This window comes from Hylobates moloch, unplaced genomic scaffold (genome assembly GCF_009828535.3).
Source record: "Hylobates moloch isolate HMO894 unplaced genomic scaffold, HMol_V3 SCAFFOLD_2, whole genome shotgun sequence".
NCBI classification, from domain to species: domain Eukaryota; kingdom Metazoa; phylum Chordata; class Mammalia; order Primates; family Hylobatidae; genus Hylobates; species Hylobates moloch.
In genome coordinates, this window is record NW_026652277.1 from 162,776,104 (window position 1) to 162,797,843 (window position 21,740).

The following is a 21,740-nucleotide window of genomic DNA, read 5'->3' on the forward strand; positions in this document are numbered from 1 at the left end:
TTTTTGAAGTAGGGTGTGTCCATTTAATTAGTTTTAATTTAAAGACCAATTAACAAGGTTTCAACATAGAACAACATAATAAAAATCGATTTTTTTATTTCCTGAACTACTGAATCATCTCTGATGATTCTGAGTGGCTCTGAATTTATTTGTACAATACAATTTTATTCCAAAGTGTTTACGAAAACCACGTTTTAGTTCTTTCCCTACTTGGTTCCACACCCTTCCGTGTTTTAGCCCATGAACCTCAATAAACCTGCTCAGTTTGCCATTTGATTTCAGTGAGATGCCTTATTCCATTTTTTCTGTCCTGCAACCATAATGTGACGACAATCAAAGTACAATCCCAGAATCCCACACTACGCCGCAGGACATGGTGTGGCCATTCACGTGCCTTAACGGTTCAGAAACATTTGCTCAGAACATGAAGAGCCAGGATGAGACCTTAGCCCACGTTCAATGACGTCCCTTCTCCAACCCTCCATGTGGCAGATCCTGCAGTGTCAGACAGGGCTTGTCATTTCCTGATCACCTTGTGCACGTCATGCTTTTGTGCTTTTCCTCATGCCCTTCCCTTCATCTGGTTTGTTTTTCCCTCCTTCCTCTTTCCTTCTTTCAAGGTACAGTTCAAATGACGCTTGCTATAGGAAGTCTTCTCTGGTGCCTCTGGCCTGGTTTAGCCACTCACTTCCCATAGCTCCTGCTCATAGCTCTGAGGAGTTTCACAGTCCTTTAGCCCATGACTCATTAGGCTGTGGGCTGCTTTTAGCCATAACGTCATATGTATAATCAGCCCTTCATAATTATTGCTTCAATGGAATTGACACCCAACCAGATAGTAGGAGAGATAAGCTCAAACCTCCTGACTCAGCACATGTGCACAAGTTTCCCAAATCCCTAGTCCACATTAGATCTTTTTCCTTGTCAATACGAAAAAGCTTCTCTCAAGAATTATTAAACTTCCAATTCACCTTCTCAGAGTGGATAATAAGAAAGCTTTTATGGTGGGGTGGCGAGGTGGGGAATAGATATGAGATCCACAGCAATGAGTGAGGTAAGTACGTGTCTCCAAATACTTCCTACTTGGCATAGGTCTAGCCCTTTGTCCAAGCACACTAACTTACTTTGTGAACAAATGCTATGAGATCTATCACAGTCCCAGGAATATAGTGTGTCTGAACTCATCTCTGAGCCTTTGCTTACTTTACTCCCTCAATCTGGACTGTCCTTCAGCCATTCCTTCACTTCTCCGTTTAAGACCAAGTTCATATGGCTTTCCTTCCAGCTTCCTCAACCAGAATCAGAAATGTTAGCACTGGAACTTCTACTCTATTGCTCATACCCTTAATTATCAAATGAGGGACTGAGGCCAGTGAAGTTAGGCTACTTGTCTAAGACCACATAGCTGCCCTGGAATTCAAATCTCGTGGCTTGCAATCCTACCTTCTTTTAATCATATCCACTTCAATCTTGACTCACTTTGTTTCTCTCAACTCAATATCTGGATAGAGTTGTTTCATGTGGATGGATGTGTCATTTCCACCAGTTGGTAAAACATCCGGGCACAGGATTATGGGTGGATGTGATGCAGTGAAAGACACATGGCATCTGGAGTTAAACAAACCCAGACTCAAGAGCATCCCACGGTCTAACTGTGTGACCTCCGGAGAGTTATGTAAACCTCTGAGCCTCCATTTCCTCATCGGTAAAATAGTAAAACGTAAGTGGGGTCAATGAAGTGCCAGGAGGTTGGACAAGCCATCAGAACCTCAAAACGCTGTGCTGCGTGGACAAGGGCACGTGTCTCACACTCACTGGCCTAGATTGGGGTGGCCATATCTGCGTGGTCCCCTTTCAGTTCTAAACAGTTCCTTGACTCAGGGATTCAGGGTAATGCCTACTAAAGTAAAACACCAGCTTGTTTTCAAGAAGGGAAATGTTGATGCTGCCTCTGCATAGAGTCATAAGGAAGAACAGCAGACAGCCTTCCAAAGATACGGTCCAAAACATAAAAATAAAACATGTCAGCTCTCTGCCAAAGTGACTTCAAAATAGTCAGGATCTTAAGTAGTTCAAAACCCTAAAGACTGACCTTGTGGTCAAGGGCATCAACCTCACAGTGCCGCTGTTTCAGTCCTCTTCCCCTGACCAAGGGCCACATTTCCTCTTGACCAGATGTGATATCCTATGACCCTTACCTCTGTGTCCCTATGCATGGAATTTTATTTTTAATCATTTGAAAGCAGAGTAAGCACAAAGCCTGCTCACTGAACCCTGGGTCAGACCATGTCATATATCTACTTTAAAAAAAAAAAGTACTGTCTTTCATTAAAAAATAGAAAAGGAAGCCCTAAGAATGTTGCATGTTTTCTGTGTTTATATTCACATTGTGAAATAGGTAAAATAATACTAAACCCTTAATGGTGGTAACCTCAGGAGGGTGTGTAGAGACGAAATGATTGTCTTTCCTTACCTCTTATAACTCTGAATGATGCCAATGAGCATGCAGTTGTTCTGGTATTTTATCACATAAATCAAATCATTACTTTTTAAAAAGAAAAAAAGTTTTCCTTTTAGTTGCTAATAAAACAGATATTGGTTGCTGGTAATTTCTTTTTATCTTCAACTAGCCTCAGCTTCCCCCAGAAAGCTACCAAAAGCAATTTAGGAGAAGAAGGACAACTTGATCTCAGGTTTACTAAATTAGCAATAAACTCCAACTTCTCAAAAGTCTATGGTAAGGCTATTCAAGTCCCCTTTGCTTCTTGATTTTTAAACACAGTTATGTGCAGATTCACTTTTCCCAATCAATAAACGATGTCTCTTTATTACCTGAACTGGATAATTCCAGAAGTCAACAGGCAGCCAAATGGCAGTTTCTCATTTCTTTGAGATCACTGCTGATTGCTCCCTCTCCGGCTTCCTTGGAGGCTGTTGTGGACACTGTTGGAGCCTTGCCCAGTTCCTTCACCAGGCAGCGCCTCCACCCCACTGCTGTGGTGAGTGGTGGCTGCTGGTGGCTCACAACTGCCTCCTTCTCGGAAGAACCATCCTCAGCTCCTGGGAGGTTGCTGCCTCCACGAGGTTATGTGCCTCCAGCAAGGCCCTGGCGGAGCTGCAGAGCACAACCCCCTGCTGGATGGGGGTCATGTATGGGGCGCCCCACACGTTGCAGAGCCACCCTTGGGCTTCCGCAAAAGCCGCGTCTTTGCTTATTCTCTTGCTGTTTCCTCACTTCGGTACAGGTGTCTTTCTCAACAAATCACTTGCATGAGATAAGTAAATCACTCTCTTCAGGCCTAAAACAGCTGGGCCTTTGGTTACCCTAATGAGGAGTATTTTCATATAAATTTATAGTTGATTAAAACTTAAATTCTTTAAAACTTAAAAATTAATATGGAAAAAAAAAAACAGCTCACTACCCATCCCACCCTACCCTCCAGTTCAGGTATGAGGAAATCTAGAATGTTGTTCAGATTCACAGCAATATCCAAGCTCCAAGGCAGAGAAATAAGGATAAAATGCAATTATTATGCCTGGCCTACATGGTGGGTATTTAATAAACGTTTCACAACTAAAAAAATTTTGCCAAAATTTACTTGATTGGAAATAATGCCCAATTCAAGAATCAAAGTGGCTGATCATTGAATGTTTAAAAATGTTTTTGTGACTTTTATGTAATTTTTTTGGAACCCAGAATACCCATTTAACATGTAGAAGTAACATATAGGTTTATGGAATAGGAAGAGAGGAGCTTGGGCCACACTCCAGTCTTCAGCTAGCCACCGTCAATTCCAACATGGCTCCATCTCCATAATTCTGTCCTGTGGTCCACAGGAAAGAGTGGAGCCTCACTGGGTACCAAAAGAATACTTTGCATCTCTGAATGTACCTGGAGAGCAAGATTAACATTTGTATAAAATAATAATGACAGCCGGGTGCGGTGGCTCACGCCTGTAATCCCAGCACTTTGGGAGGCTGAAGCGGGTGGATCACCTGAGGTCAGGAGTTCGAGACCAGCCTGGCCAACATGGCAAAACCCCATCTCTACTAAAAATACAAAAATTAGCCAGGCGTGGTGGTGCGTATCTGCATTCTCAGCTACTCAGGAGGCTGAGACAGGAGAATCACTTGAACCCGGGAGACAGAGGTTGCAGTGAGCTGAGATCATGCCACTGCACTCCAGCTTGGGGGACAGAATGAGACTTTGTCTCAAGAAAAAAAAAGAGGAAGAAAGAAATAATAATGACAATAATACACAAAAAGATATTGACATTTTAATTGAGCTTTTGGAAGTCTAGTTGATAGATTAATAAAGTAAAATGAGAAATAAAGGGAAAATATTGGCATGTTGTTCAATTATTCAAATAGAATCTATTTTTTATTCATGGGATAAGTTGGAATTTTCCTTTTGTCAAGAGAATCTATTATATAGCACAATCTTGATCTAGAATAACGACATACAAATAAACTTTTAGGATAGAAAACCAAATGATATCCTTACCAACTGTGGATTCAAAACCAAAAGGAAAATATATTGCATCACTTTTCTTGAAGAATGCAAGCAAAGGATAGGCATGTAGTTTAATCATCTCTGCAATGCATTAAGAGGTTAATCCTGTTTTAAGTAATCTATGAACTCTAACCATAAAACGCACCATATTTAAAAATAAATATCCATGTCTAGAGCATCTAAAGAGCATGTCTCCATTTAAAAGGGTCAGTCCTGGAGAACATCCGCTTTTTCCAGTGAGCTTTCCATTGTTTAAAAATGTAGGAGAGCTTCTTTTAGAATTACCTTCACAGACCGCAGCATATTCTTTTGAAATTTTTCAGTGGTGAAAAATCTTTACTCTTTGAGGTTGGCCTCGACCTTCAAAAACACCTATTTTCAGACAAGCCTGAGGAGAACGGAATGATAGGGTTGGATAGTTAAGGCAATGACACGTGTGAGGTAATTTACAAAAATACTCAAGCATAGAGAAGTTAAAACAAAGGTGGCCGCTATATCCTGCCTTCCACATCCTGGCCCAGTTGTCTAACTCTGAGCATCTCTATGTTGGCTTTTTTTCAGCTGGACAGTAAACTCTATTGTATCCATGAAGTTCAGAGCTCAGAACTAAATCACATAACATGATAATAATACAACAGTAGTCTCTCTTGGCGGTATTAGCTTGAGGTTTGTCTCCTTGTAGCCTATGTGCTTATTGATTACGTTATCATAAATGCATGATAAGAGCATGGGCCCTTGAGCCAGCCTGCTTGGCCTGAAACGCCTGCTCCAATACTTATTATTAAACATGATTGCTTAATCTCTCTCGGTTTCCATTTCGGCATCTGTTAAACAGAGATAATAATTGGACCTTTCTCATGTTGTTGTGCAGAGTCAGTAACAACATATTTCAAATATTTAGAACACTGCCTGCTATATAGTCCACACTAAGTAAGTATTAACCATAATTATTTTGTGTTGGCTTTTGTGTGTAGCAGGCGAAGAATGAGGAGCTAGTCTTCAAAAATAAACAAACAAACAACAACAAAATAAAAACCAGCCTTCATTGATTCAAATGATACACCACCATCCTAACCCAAGTTGCAGCAATTTTTTTTTTTTTTTTTTTTTTTTTTGAGATGGAGTCTCTCTCTGTCACCCAGGCTGGAGTGCAGTGGTGCAATCTCGGCTCACTGCAACCTCTGCCTCCCAGGTTCAAGCGATTCTCCTGCCTCAGCCTCCCCCGTAGCTGGAATTACCAGCGCCCACCACCACGCCCAGCTAAATTTTTGTATTTTTAGTAGAGACAGGGTTTCACCATGTTGGTCAGGCTGGTCTCGAACTCCTGACCTGCGATCCACTCACCTCGGCCTCCCAAAGTGCTGGGATTACAGGAGTGAGCCACCGCGCCCAGCCAAGTCGCAGGATCTTAAGAGGATTGGAAGCCATATAGTGATTCACGGGGCTCTAAGTATATAGGACAAAGACAGCTACTCAGAGGCGTTTTAGAGTTCCGTAACTGTGGATCTCAGTGTGATTCTGGAAACCTCCAAAGAGATGAAATTATTGCTGTTAACAGAAATTGTCGGCTGTTATACTGTATTTTATAGAACGTAAGATGCCACCAATTGAAACAACCATCCCAGCTTTGGAAATAATAATTTGAAAAAGTGTGTGCATCAGACTTAATGAACTATGGTCACAGAAGTTTACAAGCGGACATCCAGCTACTAGCTTTGGTGAATTCTTTCACCTTCTAGGTGGAGCCTCACTCCTGAAAAGGGAAACTTTCCCAAGGTTCCATTATAAAGGTAACAACTGAGCTTTGAGTTTAGCCCAGCGAGCAGGGGAAAGCCCCAATGGGAGACCATATTTTATATAGGAGGTGAAGAAAATGCAGAAGAACGTGGAAATTTTTCAGCTTGCATAAATGTTTCCTAATGTAGGTGTTAAAAAAACTCCCCAAGTGAATTCTGAAATTCAGAATCTTTTTCCATCTATGGAAAGAACACATTGTTCCAGTCAAAAGCGAAACAACCAGGCAAAAAAAGAACTCCCAGACCTCTCTTTTCCATGCTGCCCTTTGATTTTCTGGGAGCTCCAGTCTTGGACTACAACCACAGTTACTGAAACCTGGACAGGCTGCTCTTCACCTAATAGCGGAGCCAAGACTCGCTGCAAACAGCATTAACAAATGCAAACGAATCAGCCCTAAAGGCTCAAATCCCATTTTTAACAATTTGTTTTTATATTTCAACTCAACAAATATTAGTCAAAGACTCTGGACTATGTGTAGGTTATTGTTTAAAAGAAAAATGAACCCAGGTGCAGAGAGTTTTGCGCCAAGGGCTAAAGAAGAGACTCCGAATTAGGATCAACTGGCACTCCATCCTGTGCAGGGGGATGAAGGGAATATGACAGAGGAGGGCAGGGCAGGGAGCCGGGGAGAGAGAAAAAGAGAGAGAGAGGGAGGGAGGTTGACATCTTTAAACATAATTCAATTTTCTTAGTGTCTTGGACTACTCTAAAAAGAATTTTACACAGAAGTGTAGGAAAGGCTGTCTTCTGATAATCCACTGGAATCTATTCACCACAAATTTGAAAGAAACTTCGAAGATTGGCCAAAGGTCCTTTGCACCTCACATGTACTCAACCATCACCACCTGCAGCCTATGGCCAATTGGTAAATTCATAACACACCCCTTCTGTTAAAATGTGACTCTTGGATCCATCTCCTCAGCTAGATTTGGGGGCATTTTGGCATAAAGTTTAATTTTTTGAGCAAGTTCCTGAGTGAAACTACCACTTTTTTGCAGATGAACAATATAATTCAAGACATTCATTTTTTTAGTATAAAACCTGGAAGATAAGCCAGGTGCAGTGGCTCACGCCTCTAATCCCAGCACTTTGGGAGGCTGATGCCGGCGGATCATCTGAGGTCAGGAGTTCGAGACCAGCCTGACCAACATGGTAAAACCCCATCTCTACAAAAATGCAAAAATTTAGCTGGGCGTGGTGGTGTGCGCCCGTAGTCCCAGCTACTCGGGAGGCTGAGACAGGAGAATAATTGCTTGAACCCAGGAGGAGGAGCTTGCAGTGAGCCAAGTTCATGCCACTGCACTCCACTCGGCAACAGAGCGAGACTCCATCTCAAAAAAAAAAGATTAAAAAAAAACACCTGGAAGATGAGCAGCCATATACTTCATCAGTTTTTTTTTTTTTTTTTTTGAGAGGGAGTCTTGCTCTGTCCCCCAGGCTGGAGTGCAGCGGCGCGATCTCGGCTCACTACAAGCTCCGCCTCCTGGGTTCACACCATTCTCCTGCTTCAGCCTCTCGAGTAGCTGGGACTACAGGCGCCCGCCAACATGCCCGGCTAATTTTTTGTATTTTTAGTAGAGACGGGGTTTCACCGTGTTAGCCAGGATGGTCTCGATCTCCTGACCTCGTGATCCACCCGCCTCGGCCTCCCAAAGTGCTAGGATTACAGGCTTGAGCCACCGCACCCGGCCTATCAGTATTTTTTAAATTAGATTATAAGATGTATTTTATTTTATCCACTAAAAATAATTTTTTGGAAAAAAACAATAGTTATATCTCAGTACTTTCATAATTATTCAATAATACTGTTCATACCCTACTTCAAGTAATTCTAAATGGTTTAATATCTTTCACTTATAATTTGGATCAAATACTACTAGAGTTAGATCATTGAACATCTAAGACTTAGAAATCTTGTGTTTATACAATAATTAAGGAAATAATATTGGCATTTAATACAGCAGCAATTGGCAGCAATTTGTCAAGAAACTGTATCAGAACGTCATTTACCTAACTTAAATTTTCCTTGTTTTTTCATCTATATATTTTTCAAAAGTAATTGTCCAAACTATAAAAATGAAAATGAATACATTTTGTTAAATTATCTATAGCCTCTTTTATAACTAACCCAACAATGTCATTGTTAAAGTCTTTGTATTGAATTCTTCTCATTGGCAAAATGAGATTTGGTAATATATTCAAAGCCTATCAGCTCTAACTTAGTATATTTGAAGCTCCATGCCATCCTGGTAATGAATTTGAAATTGTCTGCCTTCCCTTCCACCATATACACACACACTTTCTGGTATTTTTCTGAAATGCCACAGCTCCAGAGTTTATGCCATTATGTCTGAGTATCTAAAAGATGGCGATGATAAAGCACATGACATCATACACACTCTGTTATTTTGACTTTTAATTTCTCCTTAAATATAAATACTGGCTAAGACTGCCAAGAAGTTTGGCAACGGTCAGCCTCGTTTGATTCTCTCTAAGTGGGCGAAACCAGAATTACTGGCCTTACAAATTATTTTGGTCTCCATGAACAGTTCCTCCTCTCTTACATTAAGTTCATCTTCTGGCCAGGCACAGTGGCTCACACCTGTAATTCCAGCACTTCAGGAGGCCGAGGCAGGTGGATCACTTGAGGTCAAGAGTTCAAGACAAGCCTGGCCAACATGGTGGAACCCTGTCTCTACTAAAAATACAAAAATTAGCTGGGTGTGGTGGCACTTGCCTGTAATCCCAGCTACCAGGGAGGCTAAGGAAGAAGAATCGCTTAAACCCAGGAGGCAGAGGTTGCAGTGAACCAAGATCACACCACTGTACTCCAGCCTGGGCAACAGAGCAAGACTTCGTCCCAAAAAAAAAAAAAAAAAAAAAAAGTTCGTCTTTAGTGTTTATTCAAATGTGTCTGAATGTGTCTGGCCCACTAATACTTCCCCTTTAATGAGAATGCAGTTCCTTGCCAGAAGTCCCATTTGGATAATTTACTTTTTCTTTGTTGATCGTATCAAGCAAATCACTCCAAATAATAATACTTTAATAACATAGTTATTTCCAGGAAATGTCATCTTGCTGATGGCATCTAAAGCTGGATATTATTAAAATCTGAATTTTTTCCAACCTGGCTGCGCTGCTGTTTAACACCCCTTGAAGGGAGACAACATGGAGGGATGATCTAGCTTGTGATCAGTATTTCAGGTTGGTGGTCAGATAAAAGCTCTGAGAGACCTCTTTCCAGGGATTTTCTGTGCACGCTCAAATTTCTTCTTCTGTGTTGATTCAAGCTGTTATTTCAAGCTAAAGTACCTCTGTAAAAACAGGCTATTGAGGCAGTTCAGAATTAAATAGAAAAAACTTTTTTCATTTATTTTCACTTTCTGACAATGTATAATTCAAATCAGTTTATTAGCCCATAATGAATGGGATAATTAACTAGTGCAAAACCTAATGCAAAAACATTATAAAAGGTTCTATTCCAAAATAAAAGCATTTTCCTCCATTTTGTTTTTCATCTACGTTTATTCCATGTGTTGTGATGTTTGCGCATCACACAGAAAAGAGATTCTCCTGAATTAAAGGAGATGGAGTTCATTTTGATGAACGACACAAAATCTTTGCAAGTTAATATTTGTTTCCAAGATAACATTGTAGAGCACACTCAATGAATGTATCCCTTCTCAAAAAAAAAAAAAAAAATGGAAAGAAGTACTTCTTTGGCAGTAGATAGGTAACAAGAAAGAAAGGTTAGAGTCCAGGGAAACGATGTTTCACCCTAATGTCGGGATGTGTTGGCTACAATTACAGAATACCCAATCAAAAATAACAAGTAATATAGGAATTTCTATCTCACCTAACCAGAAGTCTGTTACGAGGTAGGATGGTATAGGGCTGATACCATAGCTCAGCAGTCTCAGCTCTGAGTCAGGTAATATCCAGTGAATACTTTATTCATTCTTCATTCAGCATGTCTTTAGATATGCCCTTGGGCTTCCTCTGTGCCAGCCCAGGTGCTAGGAGACCATGGCACAGTGCTGGCTTGTGACCTAGTACATCCCAAGGCTCTATGGCTGATACAAACAAAAGGTAAGATAGAGTCTTTGTTGTTGAGAAGCTAACTCGCTTTTTATCAGGAAAAGGCTGATATATACATGAAATAAAAGAGTCTGACACAATAGTCAGGCATTTATTTGATTGTCACACGTTGTACACATCTGGATAGATAGTGGCAAGTGTAAAGCAGAAAGGGAATGCTCTGGAAAGTTACGGAGTAGCTCACAAAACTAACTGGAAGGCTGAAGGACTACATTTGGAAAACAACACAAAACCCAAGGTTTTCACAACCAGGGTCACATACAAGGAACTGCTTGAGTGTAAAGTCACCACCAGATATCACGTACAAGACATTGCCAAGATCTGGATGAATTTTAAAGTGTCCTTCTTTTGTGGTGTTGCCTGCCTCAGCACTAAGAGTTCACACCTACTGTGAGCATACTGCTTATGAAACCCAGTTCTAAGCAAGCTACCTTTATCTCAGTTCATACTTATGATGTGTTAGGCTGTTCTTGCATTGCTATAAAGGAATACCTGAGACTGGGTAATTTATAAAGAAAAGAGGTTCAGTTGGCTCAGGGTTCTGCGGGCTGTACAAGCATGGCAACTGCATCTGCTCCACTTGCAGGGAGGCCTCAGGGAGCTTCTACTCAGGGTGGAAGGTGAAGTGGGAGGAGGCACATCATATGGCCAGAGCAGAAGCGAGAGAGAGAGTGGTGGGGGTTGGGGCTGCTACACATTTCTAAACAACCATATCTCGCGTGAACTCACTCAGTATCATGAGGGCAGCACCAAGCCATGAGAGATCCACCCCTATGACCCAACATCTCCCACCAGGCCTCACCTCCAACACTAGGAATTACATCTCAACATGAAAGTTGGAGGGGACACCCAAACTCTATCACATGATAACACTCTGAAGAAGCTAATTGTCCCTTGACCAAGCACAGTGGCTCATACCTGTAATCCCAGCACTTTGGGAGGCCAAGGTGGGCAGATCACTTGAGGTCAGGAGTTCAAGACCAGCCTGGCCAACATGGTGAAACCCTGTCTCTACTAAAAACACAAAAATTAGCTGGGCGTGGTGGCAGGTTCCTGTAATCCCAGCTACTCAGGAGACTGAGGTGAGAGAATCACTTGAACCTGGAAGGCGGAGGTTGCACTGAGCAGAGAATGTGCCACTGCACTCCAGCCTGGGCGACAGAGCAAGACTCTATCTAAAAAAAAAAAAAAAAAAGAAAAGAAAGTAATTATCCCATTTGACAGGTTAGGATACTGAGGATCTCAGAGACTGGGTACTTGCCTGAGGCTATAGAGCTGGTAAGTGGGGAAGCTGGTATGCAAGCCCAGGCAGCCAGACTCCACCCCATCGTCTGCCTCTCCAAGTCCAGGAGCCTCTGAATTCCTGAGCTGATGGCCTGTTCTCTAACTGCCAGGAGTCGAAAAAAAAGCACAAACGTGACCTTTGCAGTGTTCAAAACTCACATGTGCCTGACTTTCCGACATGCCAAGGGACTTGAAATGCTGACAAGGAACAATTTACAAATATCACTCCAAAGACTACAGAGAGAGACAGGGAGTAAGTAAAATAAGTGAAAGATCCAAACTTGAGAAGAAATAGTCTAATTATTCTCAAGGTATATTATGACTTCCTATATTCAGCTATATTATGAATATTTGTTTTAGCCTAGAAATATCTCACTATTTTGCTCTAGTTTGTGGGAAGACAAATTAAAATCAAGGATTATATTTTTCCTTTTCTCTCTTTTTAAATTGTACCAAGGTAATAATCGTGAAAGACAGCTGTCTGGTTTCAGTCCTCAATCAATGAAAATAAAAACGTCTGATATGATTTGGCTGTGTCCCCACCCAAATCTCATCTTGACTTATAGCTCCCATAATTCCCATGAGTTGTGGGAGGGACCTGGTGGGAGATCAGTGAATCATGGGGGCAGTTTCCCTCATACTGTTCTTGTGGTAGTGAATAAGTCTCACGAGATCTGATGGTTTTGTAAGGGGAAGCCCCTTTTGCTTGGTTCTCATTCTCTTCTTGCCTGCTGCTGTGTAAGACGTGCCTTTGCTCCTCCCTCACCTTCTGCCATAATCGTGAGGCCTCCACAGCCATGTGGAACTATGATCCCTTTAAACCTCTTTCCTTTATAAATTACTCAGTCTCAGATATGTCTTTATCAGCTGTGTGAAAACAGACTAATACAACGTCCTTACTCCATTCTACTTCTCAAATATTTAAATGATTTTCAAGAGATATTATATGCAAGCATTAACTCAGAGATGGTTTTATTAAACACACAAGAAGAAAAAACAAAACGAACCAAACATATTTTTACTCTTCTCTATATCTCTAGCTTGGAGGAGAAGGAAAGAATGAGTATATTATGGATGCATTGTTAAGCCAGCCAAATTGAGTTTATTTTTTCTTTCTGAGGGATAGAGAGATACAATTGCAACCAGAGAACCCCTGTCTTTGTCTCTTCCCTTAGCATTTTCCTGACTCTATAGGCTATTTGAGTTTATATTCCAATAGTAGCACTAGCCAGTAAACAGAGAAGACCCAATTACCAAGGCTCACATTGCTCAACCCTAAGAAATAGTGACTAGAATTTCTTATTTTGTTCCCAAACATGGAGAAAGAGAAATTATGTTATTCCCAAATTACTTTTTGAATGTATGTATGCAATATACAATTTACAATACGATATATACAATATTAATGTATTTTGGTAGCAGGGACAGGAATGCAAGTAGGGGGAAAAGGTAGTTTTAAGTTATTTTTAAAATGAAGACCCATTTCATTTACTGCAGACTTCAATTCACTAGAACAAAATTTTGAAAGAAAATTTAATGTTTTCTTTGATTAAGTATATAAATAGGTATATAAACGTCTATTTAAATATACAGTATCTTTCTCACAGAAGGAAGTCTGGCTTAGTAAAATCTAGAATTTGAATTTAAAGGGACTCATGCAACAGGAGCTGGTGCAACTCTATTAGAAAAAAGAGAGAGGAAAAAAAAAAAAGAAAAAAGAAAACTAGGAATGCTTCCCAGAAGAATTCTGCTCTCTTATTTCCTTTTTTGTATTTGGCACACAATCTATCCTCAATTTCCTGAATTGTCATTGCTCTCCATTTAATAAACAAATGATAAAGAGAAAACCCAAGTCATGAAATCAGTGGCTCAATAATCTTCACTTGAGTTTTTAAAAACCCCTAAGCTCCAAGGGCCACTTTAATTTAAAGCCTAGGGCCAGTGATTTTTGGAGAAGTTTCCTTTTTCTTTTTTCTTTTTAAGAAGAAAAGCAACCAATATAAATAATGAAACTTAGTGACAAATTCTAAGCAGCCTTTTTTGTGTCTAAATATTTTCATCTGTTTTAGTTCTTACCACAGCACCCTGGCTCTCAAAACTTTATTTTTTTAATAATCCCACAAAGATGAATTTCCCTGAATTTGCTTCTTGACAGCATTCCAGTAGTCAAAATGGGCAATTGACTATATTGGTTTTCTAATAATCTGGACACTGGGCCAAAAGAATTCCATTCATCTCTGACTGTTCCTGATACTTGTCTTTGATTTCTAAGGGTAAATATTCTGGAAGGCAGTTTTTGATGACTGGAAAGGACATAATGTTATTTCCATTGAAACTGACTTTCATTAGGAAACCTCATACTGTATTAAACCAGCCTCTTATGCTCTCCTGACAAGAATGTAATCTGGAAAGCTATGGTTGACTTCCATGAAGTCAAACTCAAAACTCAAAAATGTACTCAGAAAGCCCTAGGTTTTCTTGAAAATTATAATCTTTCGTAAACTTAATCTCTGAAACTTAACAGGGAGCACTTTCTGAAAAAATACGTTCCATGTACGTACTCTTCACCTAGTAAAATCATTCTTGTTTGTTCTAAAATAACTCAGTTGAGCTTTCAAAGATGCCTTTACATTTTTTTCATATTGAAATTTTATTTCAAATGTTTTATTTATTCTTATTTTTTTGAAACAGAGTCTCACTCTGTCGCCCAGGCTGGAGTGCAGCAGCACGATCTCGGCTCACTGCAGCCTCTGCCTCCCGGGTTCCAGCAATTCTCCCATCTCTGCTTTCCAAGCAGCTGGAACTACAGGTGCACATCACCACACCCAGTATTTTTTGGTAGAGATGGGATTTCATCATGTTGGCCAGGCTGGTCTAGAAATCTTGACCTCAAGTGATCCACCCACCTCTGCCTCCCAAAGTGCTGGGATTACAGGCGTGAGCCACCGCCTGTAATCAAATGTTTTCTTTATAAGGTAACCCATTTTAACTTCCCTTAGGAAGAATGATGGATTAAATCATTTTTATTTTTTCTTTTTATTTTATGTATTTTTATGCACTTCTATGAATCCATAAATATTTCATTTAGAAGATATTCACTAGTAATATTGTCTACTTGTTATCTGATCTTTTGATTCTTGAGTTTTAATCAACAAAATGAGAAGATTGACTAAAGATGATCTCTAAGTTAACTTCTGTAGTTAAACTGAACTTTCAATGGAAATCCTATTTAAGTCCTTACCATACGTACTCCATGTCTGTCCTACACTACACTTTAATGAAAGACACAGTAGATATCAAGGTTACTCTTCAGTGGACACACAGCAAAATGTTTCACTCAGTTGAATTATCTGCTATTACTTCAAAGTCCTTAATTTGTTTCTGTAAAAGTAATCAAAATGCCAGAGAAAATTAACAATTTTCATTTTGAATTTGGCCCCAAAATCTTTGAACTTTTCTGTCTTTCCTCTGTGGAATCCTTTCCACGTTCCCACGCTGGTAGAGTTAAAAGTTCCAAAAAGCTTCTGTATTATCTGAACTTATAAAATGACCTCCTTCACTTGGAAAACCATCCTAAAATACATGAATAAAAATTATTTTGGCCAGGTGCAGTGGCTCACGCCTGTAATCCCAGCACTTTGGGAGGCCAAGGCGGGCGGATCACTTGAAGCCAAGAGTTCAAGACCAGCCTGGTCAACATGGTGAAACCCTGTCTCTACTAAAAATACAAAAAGTTAGCCAGATGTGGTAGTGCACGCCTGTAATCCCAGCTACTCAGGTGGCTGAGGCATGAAAATCACCTGAACCTGGGAGGCAGCAGCTGCAGTGAGCTGAGATTGCGCCACTGCACTCCAGCCTGGGCAACAGAGTGAGACTCTGTCTCAAAAAAAAAAAAAAAAGGAATCACTTTACCCAATATGTTAAACACTGAGATTTTGTAAACATGTTTACTTTTGAAAGGTGTAATTAAATTCAGCTTTAAATCATGCAGAACAGATTTTTCAAGTGGTAGTATAAAGATTTCTTTTAAAGTAACTACTGGAGACCTTGTACTACATAAAACAACATTTACACAGTTAACAATCTGCTAGGTAGTACTTTAAATATTTCGTGACCTTCTTGGGCACACTGATTTGTTTCTGTTATGAGATTTAATTTTCTGTTCCTTCGAAGAGCTGTAGTGGGTCCACACATATCACTTACATAGCAACTAGCTTTATGACAATAGACACAATGGGAAGGTAATTAATACTGTAAGAGGGAGAGATTTTAAACGTGAAAGAATTCAAAAATAAAATTCATAGTGGAGAAGGCCTTTTTATCATATATACTTAAGAGGTGCATGATGTTTTGATATACATAGTGAAATACTTATTAGAGTCAAGCAAATTAGCATAGCCATTATATCACATATTCTGTGTGTGTGTTTGTGTGTGTGTGTAAGAGCACCTAAAATCTAGTTTCTTAGCAAGCTTCCTGTATACAGTACAATATTATAATTATAGTCCTCCTGTTGCTCATTGGATCTCTAGATAAGAAGGCTTCTTTTTTTTTTTTTTTTTAGCAAGCAATGGGTTTCTGGGGAAAAGAAGAAAGCTTTTTCGAATGTGACTCAAAATCTAGATATCATGCAATAAAGAACTGCTAAACTTGACGGAAAATTGGGAGATGTTGGTCAAAGGGTACAAACATTTGCTTATAGAGTGACTACATTCCAGACATCTAATATACAGCACGGCGACTATAGTTAATATGGTATCGTATACTTCAAATTTGCTAAGAGAGTAGATCTTCGCACAAGGAGAGTGCTCTCATCACACACACAAAAAAAGTAACTATGTGAAATGATAAATATGTTAGTTAGCTTGATTGTGGGAGTCATTACACAGGCATAATTATGTCAGATCACCACATTGCACACCTTAAATATTACATTTTTCTATTTGTCAATAATATCTCCCTAAAGCTGGAAAAAAAGGAAAAAAACTTGACTGCATAAAAACAATGATTAATTGGAAAATATTTGTAATTCCTATCGTTGACAAAAGGCTAATTTTTTTCATATATAAGAGTATCCTAGAAATGAATGGGAAAAAGAATAAGTCAGCAGAAAAATGGGTAAAAGGTGCTACCAGACAGTTCACAGAAAGGGAGATACAGGTAGCTTTCTAACATATGAAAAAATGTTCAGACTCGCCTGAGGTGAAGGAAACACTCATTCAAACTTTACTGAGCTACTTTTTCCCAAAGTTCAAATTTGTAAAAATAAAAAGTGTAGTAATGTAGTATATCGGTACATTCTTGTATATCACTGATTGAAATGTAATTAATGCCCATATAGAAGCAACTTAATAATAACTACTACATTTAAAATGTGCATACCTTTAAACCTAACCAACTATACACACACATACACACACAGCCCACATTTATATCCACACATTTATAAAGTGATAAAGTTAAGACTATTCATTAATTACATTATAAATAAAGTAGCAAAATGGCAGGAGTACCTTAAAAGTCAATCATGAGTAGGCAGGTTGAATAAATTATGGCACTCCATATAATGGAATGGAGTGCAAAAGAGCTGTTTAAACAAACGAAATCAAAATTAAGGAGGCTCCTTATGTTCTAATGTGCAGCAGAAATTAACATAGGCCGGGCACGGTGGCTCACGCCTGTAATCCCAGCACTTTGGGAGGCTGAGGTGGGAAGATCCCCTGAGCCTAGTTTGAGACCAGCCTGGGCAACATAGTGACAGCCTGTCTCTACAAAAAAATTTAAAAATTAGCCAGTCATGGTGGCATGTACCTGTAGTCCAAGCTACTCTGGAGGCTGAGGTGGGAGGATCACTTGACCCCAGGAAGTTGAGGCTACAGTGAGCTGTGATCACACCATTACCCTCCAGCATGGGTGACAGAGCTAGACCCTGTCTCAAAAAAAAAAGAAAAAAGGTATATTTTCAGAAAGAAAAAAAGTAAGATGTAGAATACCATTATTTAAGTTGAAATAAGGGAGGAGAATTAAGTATGTGATTATTTGAAAATGCCAACCATATCTCTGGAAGGATACACAAGAAACTGGTCATGGTTGCCTCTGAAGAGGGGAACTGCATGGCTGGGGAACAAGAAAAATAAAGTGTCACTTTTCAAAAGTTGTAAATCATTTAAGTACTTATTGCTGACATATTATTACCAGGCACTGTGATAAATACGAAGAATTTTTTGCCCTTATGAAGCGACAGTCTGTGAGACGTAGAAGGCTACCAGATATTATACATTAGAAACCCACCAGGTATTAATTTTCTTTTCTTTTTTTTTTTTCTGGAGACAGGGTCTCTGTCACCCAGGCTGGAGTGCAATGGTGGGATCACGGTTCACAGCAGCCTCAGCCTCCTGAGCTCAAGCAATCCTCCCACCTCAGCCTCCCAAGAAGCTGGGACCACAGGCATGCTCTACCACACCCAGCTAACTTTTTGGTATTTTTTGTAGAAATGGGGTCTTGCCATGTTGCCCAGGCTAGTCTTGAACTCCTGGGCTCAAGTAATCTAACTGCCTCAACCTCCCAAAGTGTTGGGATTACAGGCATGAGCCACTACACCCGACCTATTAATTTTCTTGGCCCTAACTGTAAATGCAGCAGACACACAAAGGAGCTAGAGACAGAGTAGAAAGCCTGCTGGGGAAGGTGACATCTGAGCTGGCGTTGAAAAGCCCAGAGGTGTCTGTGTCAGGAATCACTAATGGGAGTTAATTATTTATTTCTCTTTCTTCCTTTTCTTCTTCTTTTTTTTTTTTTTTTTTTTTTTGAGATGGAGTTTTGCTCTTATTGCCCAAACTGGAGTGCAATGGCACAATCTCAGCTCACTGAAACCTCTGCGCCCTGGGTTCAAGTGATTATCCTGCCTCAGCCTCCCAAGTAGTTGAGATTACAGGAGCACACCACCACGCCCGGCTAATTTTTTGTATTTTTAGTAGAAACGGGGTTTCACCATGTTAGCCAGGCTGGTCTCGAACTCCTGACCTCAGGTGATCTGCCCACCTCGGTCTCCCAAAGTGCTGGGATTACAGGCGTGAGCCACCCCACCCGGCCTCTTTCTTTTCTTTAAATTTTTTTTTTTCTTTTTTGAGACAGGGTCTGTTGCCCAGGCTGGAGTGCAGTGGCATGATCACAGCTCACTGAAATCTCAAACTCCTGGGCTCCTGTGATCCTCCTGCCTCAGCTTCCCTGATAGCTAGGAAGGACCACAGGCACACACCACCATGCTCAGCTAATTTTTTATATTTGTTTGTAGAAATGGGATCTCACTGTGTTGCCCAGGCTAGTCTCAAACTGCTAGTCTCAAGCGGTCTTCTTGCCTCGGCCTTCCAAAGTGCTGGGATTACAGGAGCAAGCCACTGCTTGCAGCTCACTTTCTTTCTCCTTTTTCTACTTCTTCACAACTGGGGTTCTTGACATGCATATTTCATGACCATGGATCTTTCAAGCACTTTAATGGCAGGCAAGGACACTCCAACCACCAGTGATCTTCCAGCATGTTCCCAAGTATAGAATGAAGTCTTTATTTTTCCTGTGTTTTGGTCAAGTATTTTTCCAGTGAGCATGAGATCGCTCTTATGTACCTAAAGCACTGGATACAGCCACCTGCTATATATATGGTGATAACAAATTGACTACAAAGCAAATATTAGGAAGTATCCTGTTTAATAAAATCAAAATTACTTCATCAGTAATAGAAATACAATAGAAGTCTTTCTATTTCTGTCTATCCAATTATCTATCAATCATTATCTCTTTCTCTGTATCTCTCTCTGATAAGATGCTGTGAATGAGAAATTTAATTAAAATGCGTGTGTTTCATCTATGGAACACTGAAAGCAACAGAGTTAAAACTTCAGTATCACTGGCCCTGACTGAGCCGGCTAGAGAAGCGGCCTTCTGGGTTTTCCTTGCTTCTTTCATCGTAAGATGTCTTCCATTTTCCCACATCAGTTGTGAATTGAAAATTCCTAACACGTGTCCAAGTCTGCAACATAGACACACACACAGCTTGCTTCCTACTCTGGAATTCTTCCCTGTGCCTTTGGCTGGAAAGAATGCAGGAATCAAAGCATTTCCTTGAACAATGGAAGCCAAGATAAATCTACTTATGCTAAGAAACAATAGAAATGAAATTTCCACTGGGATCAAGCTCAACACAGCTTATTAGCATCTCTTTCATGCTAGGTATTTGGCTTAGATGTCAGGTTCGGGGTTAGGAGAAGAGAGTCCATGACCATTATACTAAACATGAACGTTCACCAGAGAGTAATCAACTTGTGTTTTACTTCGTCAGATGCTCTTTCTCATTCTTAATGATCAGCACTAAGTATCCTATTTTGGATCACGATTTTGGTTTGGTTTTCACATTTTTCATGTTGGCAGTAACAGACTTATTCTACAACAATTAACAAACCAGACCACCCACCAACTGCCATTAACTCTGAGTTACACTTTGATGTATTTTGTGTTTTTTGTTTGTTTGTTTGTTTTGAGTCAGAGTCTCACTCTGTAGCCCAGGTTGGAGTGCAGTGCAGTGGCACAATCTTGGCTCACTGCAACCTCTGCCTCCCGGGTTCAATGATTCTCAAACCTCAGCCTCCCAAGTAGCTGGGATTATAGGCATCTTCTACCGTACCCAGCTAATTTTTGTGTTTTTTGTAGAGATGGGGTTTCACCATCTTGGCCAGGCTGCTCTCGAACTCCTGACCTCAAGTCATCCGCCTGCCTCGGCCTCCCAAAGTGCTAGGATTATAGATGTGAGCCACTACGCCCGGACTTATGTTGTATATTTGATCCATCTTCAGTAGCAATTATACCCTGATCGTGAAAAAACTCAACTTTCTTGTCATTTCTATTCAAGATGTAACCTAAGTGGACAGGAGTGGGTGCCTAGGAAAATACCAGAAGATACAATATTTTGTTTGGAAGGGATGACTAACCTTGTTTATGTATCCAGTACCCAGCAACTAAACCTTCTATCTTTTTTTATCCCTATAGATGTGGTACTTAAAACAATCAAATACAGTTTATCTTGGTCTGCTGTTATGATGCAGCTAGACCTAACCAGGTTCTTGTTGGTTCCAGAAGTACCAACACATTTACTATGCATATTTTTTTGGTCTTTAGTGTCTATTCTCTCTTTTATTCCCCCTGGCCGTTAAGCCTAATATATTCAGCCTCAATATCATATGTTGGAATCCTAACCCCCAATGTAATGGCATTAGCAGGTGGAGCCTTTGGGAAGTGATCAGGTGATAAGGGTGGAACCCTCATGAATGGGATTAGTGCCCTTATAAAAGATCATTTAATGAGCAGTTGGCAGTCTGTAAACCAGAAGAGGGCCCTCACCAGAGCCCGGCCATGCTGACACTCTTATCTCAGACGCCAGCAGTTACCTTGGCTTCATCCCTACTCCTTTGTACTCTTCATACTTTCTTATAGGACTTTAATTCCCTATCACCTTATACCCTAGATTCACTTCTTTTTCTTACCCAAGTCTCAAATTTCTAGCATCAATGCTTGGCTTCATGATCTGATACTGGCCCATGTCACCTTATGCCAACCTCCAAATGTCTCCCTTGGTTTCCAGTCCTCTGCCTTCCTGCACTCTTTCTACCTCCCATCATCTCCCTCCTTTATGGCATCTACCACTATGGTCAGTGAGATTACCCTGGTGCAGCCCTCACCCGTGGCCAAGCAGAAACTCAAGAAATAGCCAACTTGGGAACTTATTTCAACAGGGTCATTCCACTTTACACTAGACTCTGCATTCCACTTTATACTGGACTCTGCTCACTGAGGATCAGTATAAATGTCACGTTCATTGTTGTATCCCCAGAATCCAACACAATGTCACACATATTAGATTTTCAATCCAATATTCACTGAATTTCAATGACAGTAACAAAAGGTACTTTTGCCATTTGCCCACATAATTAGACAAACAATTTCGATGTGTTGGTAAGATACAAGTCACCCTCTCTGATGTTTATCCTCCTGCTTTGCA